Source organism: Mus musculus, chromosome 16, assembly GCF_000001635.26.
Source record: "Mus musculus strain C57BL/6J chromosome 16, GRCm38.p6 C57BL/6J".
Lineage (NCBI taxonomy): Eukaryota > Metazoa > Chordata > Mammalia > Rodentia > Muridae > Mus > Mus musculus.
The window spans coordinates 88,681,214-88,687,053 of NC_000082.6; the positions used below are offsets into that span (position 1 = coordinate 88,681,214).

The 5,840-nt window shown below is 40.8% G+C and overlaps 1 pseudogene; it reads right to left on the minus strand.

Moving 5' to 3' along the window:
• Gm7667 (predicted gene 7667) lies at positions 837-1,554 on the minus strand (annotated as a pseudogene).

Genomic DNA, 5,840 nt, shown 5'->3' on the forward strand with positions numbered 1-5,840 from the left:
CTTAAAAGTTACCATGGAGATGCCTGTTACCACTGATGCTCAACTTGCCCTTTCGTTTAGCTTATTTTCCTTAAGCAACTAAAGTCTTATTCTCTGTGGAGTTTGCTTAGTTATTGTCCAGGTCAGTCAGAGAATTCCTTGTCAAACACTTTTATCACTAGGAAAAAATGGCTGAAGACTGGTACACCATTCTTGAGCTGACTACAGATGAGTCATACTAGGAAAACTTGAATTTTAATAATATGTTAATCTTTGTCAGCTCAGCTGGGAGTGAGAAATTTGGCGCCTTAGAGAGAGATCTGTTTCACTCCCTGCTGTGTTTCTCTTTGTCTTCATCCTTCTAGACAGACAAAGCAGGATAAAATTTACTCTCACAGTAAATACTTAAAATTATCCTTATCACTCCAAAAACTGGCTATGTGAAGAAGAAATCTGGAACTCATCGTGTCTTTATTCCTACCTGTAATTATATCGAACTCCAGCTTTTAAACATCGTTTAGACCAAGAAGCAAATAGCTGTTTACTTACATGATTTAAACACCTTGCTTTTTTTCATAGACAAGCTTTCCTCATCTCCTGTGGATTTGTTGTCTTCCAGTGGAGTATTCTGTGTGCTTACTTACTGCTTACAAATTTTTGACTAAATGCATTACTACTTTTTCTTCACGTTTGTTAGAATTTTTAATCTTTAAAATTATAATATAATTACATCATTTCTCACTTTTCTTGCCTCTCAGCCATCCCATAAACTCTTCCTTGTTGTTTTACAGATTCATGGCCTAATTTCTATTAATTGATGTTACATCAATACAGGTACATGTATATATAAATGCATCTTTTTTTTTTTTTGCTTTATGGAAAATTTATTGCAACTCTCCAACAGTGCATTATTTTTTCTTTTCAACGTCTTGCTCTGCAGCTTCCTTCGCCCTTTTTGCTCGATGCCAAAGAGTCGGGCATTGGCACGGGCCATTTGGAGACTGGCAAAAGGCTTAAAGTTCTTCTCTTCTTCTGTGATGACTCTTTTCCTTTTTGTACACATTCCGCATGGGCATCACGGGTCCTGTCAGCTGGGTGGCCAGCTTAAGTTCTTCAGCAGAACTGTCTCCCTTCATCGGAGCAGAAGGTTTCCTGGGGAACAGGATGAACTTAGAGCTGTACCCCTTCAGGAGCTGCACGTTGGCCTGCAGTGACTCCGTGGACTTGTTTCGCTTCCTCGGGTCCACAGAGATGCCGATGGTGTGAGCCATTTTCTTGTGGATGCCAGCCACCCTGAGCTCCTCCAGGCTGAAGCCCCTGCCAGCCCGGACCTTTGTGTGGTATCTCACTGTAGGGCACCTCACAATGGGCCTGATGGGGACGGACGCAGGGCGAGGGGCGATGCAACGAGCTTTCGCCTGCTGGGCCTTGCGCCTGCGGATCTTGTGGGCCGACTGGTTGAACCAAGTGTCCACTCGCTGCTGCCAATCCTTGTGGAAGTGGGGCTTCAGGATCAAGCCATTCCAGCTGGGCGCCATGGCTGCCTCCTATACTGGAGAACGGCCTAGCAGAAAGCTATAAATATATTCTTAAATATCATCTATTCAGTATGTTTTCAGAGTGATGATCTGGTATTGGATAAACAGTTGGTGTGATGCCTGCCTAAACAAGAGCTGACTAAGGACAGCAGCAGCAGCCCCACAAAATGAACCAGAGATAGACCACTAGTCCTCAGCCACATACAAAGAACTACAGACATCATGAAAAGGACCAGACATAGACCACCAGACCTCAACCATATACAAAGGTCTCCAGGCAACACAGAAATACCCTCCCCCAAATTAACTTTGCCGTTCCTGTTCTTCAAGCTCACAATCACACTCCTTTGTGTTTGACCACACAGACAGCCTTACCTACAAGAAAACCAAGTTTCATGAGACAGTGGTACTGGAATTTCAGGGGTAAAATCCTGGACTCCAGCAGCCTCAAAAGCAAAGCTCTGCCACCCATTTTCACACTTCGGATAAAGAGACGAGGAAGGATAAAAATTAGACAAAGAAGGTTTATTCAAGGTTATTTTGGGGGTCACTTGCATGAGGTTTATGTAAGTCAAGGAAGAATAAGAAGAGTGAGAGTTGTATGTCCTGAAGCCTTCAAGGTCGTGGCTCATCATATTGATAAGCATCTTGGTTCTTGTTCTTCAGTGTAGTCCAAAGAGGTCGCTGTCTCTGAAATAACAAAAGGATCAGTTGGGACAATGGTTACTTATGTTCCAGGATTCCGTCTTACTTTCCGGGATAATTAGACTTATGCAGGCGAATTATGAGATAATTAAAAAGACTAATATTTGTGTCCACAACTTATCTGTGTCGTCAGCTAAAGTAACGAAGGGATGCAGAACTCGGGCAGATTTTAGGATTGCGCCCTGCTTTCAGATTCACTGTGTGGCTCAGTCATGACCCCATACCTCTTACAGCTCCTGAGTCTCAGCATCAGCCATCCACTGGGGTTTGCTTTTGTACACGCACTTACACATAGAAACCGTATGGGTTCGTTTGTACACATATGCACATCTACACCATGTACACATTTAGAGTACTCAGACATACATAAATACCATGCACATCTCTCTCTCTCTCTCTCTCTCTCTCTCTCTCTCTCTCTCACACACACACACACACACACACACACACATACTCTGGATGAAATGCAAATGACCCCTACTGAAATCCATCACACACGTTAGCAGTATCTCAGATTGCAGGAGGGCAACATACCGGCAAGTAATACACTTTTTACAGAAGCTCGGCGAAGGCGGCAGCAGCGTTCTGTCCTTATCTGTAATTCAGCCCCAGCAGCCGGCACCTATTACGGGCCAGCTGACATCTGTAGCCCAAAGAAAAGCGTACACGAAGAAATCATTTTTTTAAGTTAATCTTTTTTTTTCCCAAAAATTGTATTACATTTTCTTGTACATGTTCACATTTGAGTGATGGTGTGCACATGTCACAGGAGATGTTTGGAGGTCAGAGAACAATTTGCAGGAATCAGTTCTCTCTTTCTAGCATGCGAGTCCCAGAGACCGAACAAACGTCTCCACACCTACTTAACGGCTCTTTTCCTCTTATGCATTTCACCAACCACAGAGTAGTCTTGAATGCAGTCTGAAGTGCATTTGCTTTTTTCATAAGTATGTTATCCCTGGCTAATCATAAATACGAATACAGGCTACTGCATCACTCAATCACTAGAAAGTGGATCTGGAGATAGAAATTTAAGGCAGTGTTGCTGGCGTTTCTTCAACGATTTTTAAAGTTTTAGTGTGTGAGAATTTACTTGTTAATTTTTTTCATTATGCAAGGCAAACATCAGATAAACTGCAAGCAGAAAGTTGTTTGGCTTGGCAAGAAGTATATACACAACCTCCCAGCCCAGTAGCCCCTGCATTATGGCTTTTTTCTAGCATGCAACAAATTCCCCCTTACACCAGCCAGATACTTTCCCTTACGTTAAGTTAAACTCTCAATCAGGACCATCATGTAACATTTTCCAAAGGCATTTTGGAACCAGAGTGTTCATCCTTCTGATTTTCTTGTAGCTTTTGGGGGTTGTTATTTTACTTAGCCACCCAGCAGTGTACCATGGTTTCTTTGTAATCTCTCCATCTTCCTACTTAAAAAAAAAAAACAAAAACAAAAAAAAAAACTCAACTTTCAAGAATCAAATATTTTCAAGATGCTTTTGAAAAAAAATGAATAGTATTCTCAAAATATGTAAAGTTATATTGTCAAAGAAACAGTAATTTGTCACACAGATTTTGTTGAGGTGATGTAACAGATTTCAGACCTCCCAAATGCAGAACACCACTTCTTTAATATTTAAACTGGAATCCATGACCCTACAAATGTCAATGCATTCATTTTATCATGAATGTGAGTGTGTGTGTGTGTATGTGTGTGTGTGTGTGTGTGTGTGTGTGTGTGTGTGTGTCGGTCCTCAAACTTAGAAAAAAATCAGTGCCAATTTTGTACCCTTAGTCAAATAAAGAATTTTGCCAAATCTTTCCCTGGCTTCATAATACCTTTTGATGAAGATGCATTGGTCTAAACGTGTTCTCACAGATTCCACACTAAAGCTTCATTACACATGTATGACACTGTTGAAGGTCGTGACATAAAATAACCATTGGGGATATGGGGAAGCTATAAGCTGGAGCAGGCAAGCTGTGCATTGGGAGAAGAGAGTGCTCAATGACTCTTTGGGTTCTTTTTCCTACACAAACCTCAAGAGACCATTTGTTTTCTCTTATTCCTTCCAACAAACATCTCACTTTTCACGGTATTTTTCAAAGTGGTGTTTCCAGGTTTCTACATAAAGGTCTTTTTTGAAATGTCTAACCTTACTGGTTTTTATTATGAGTGTATGTTTTCAAAATCGCACTTCCTCAGAAATGTTGGCTTTGGGAAGGAAGCTTGGGCTTTGCCCCTAACTGTACTGCAGATAAAAAGTCCCGTGGAGTCTTCATGTCCTGATCCTTCTTTCTCTTTCCAATTATGTCATTCTTGAGAGTTCTAACAGAACTCAGCTTTATCCCATATTGACCCTTTTCTGTTAAGAAGCTTAAGTCATGTCACTTTCTCTGTGACTACATAATTCTTTTTCTTTTAACTCAGATTCTCTAGTATTAGATAACCAACATTTCATTTCTCTCTCTCTCTCTCTCTCTCTCTCTCTCTCTCTCTCTCTCTCTCACACACACACACACACACACACACACACACACACACACACACACACACACACACACACACACACTGGATCCCTTTCAAGGCTCACCACATTTCTATCTGTGTAACATCTTTTGTCATTGCCCTGGGTGCTTAGTCAAGGCTTTGATGCTGCCAAACATTGCTGTCATCTTGCACACTGTGGTAAGTGAGTATTTAGCCACACCAGTGGCAATGGCTCAGTCCTTAATTTTTTGTGCCTGAGCCTTAACGCTGTAGCATGCTTATGTGTGGTCTATTTTCCAAGTCCTGTTTTTTTACCCAATTCTCCTGAATTTCTTCTTAATTTGGGTAGGTCCCTCTTAAAATCTTCCTGAAGATTTTAAGATGCTTACACACACACACACACACACGTGTGTGTGTGTGTGTGTGTGTGTGTGTGTGTGTATGATGTATGTTATCAGTTTGCTCTGAAAATTCTCCCAAATACTATTCCTTTGTTTAAGACTTGTCTACAGCTGCTGGTGGTATTGGTGAAAATTCACAAGGTGAAGTCTGTTAAAGGAAGCAGGACACTCCGGGTATGCCTGTGATGGTGGGTATGTTGATATTGTTCTCCCCTGACATCACTAAGCCTTTCTTTACTTCCTACTCACCACAAACAATGATAAATTGGTTTCCTCTTTTATAAGTTCTTACTCCTACACTTAATTTTATCATTTTAAAACATATTATCTTCTGTCTTTTAATCTAGAACATGGCTACTTGAACAAGGTAGTCTGTAACTGTTTTCCAGGCAGCATTACTAAGTAGTGTATGTTAACAACTCAACGGATACACTTCTTCCTTTTCTTTCTTTCTTTTTTCTTTTGTTTTCTTTTTTATTAGATATTTTCTTTATTTACATTTCAAATGTTATCCTCTTTCCTGGTTTCCCTCCCGAAAACCCCCCATCCCTACCCCGCTCCTAGTCACTTCTTCCTTTAAAAACCCATGCATGAATAAAATTTTAGCTATAATGCAACATCACTCAGTGGATAACATCATTGAATCACTCTGAACTAAGATCTACTCTTTGAGAGTGTATATCTGAATTACAATCAATAAGATAGGAGTGTTGGGCAGACGATACCT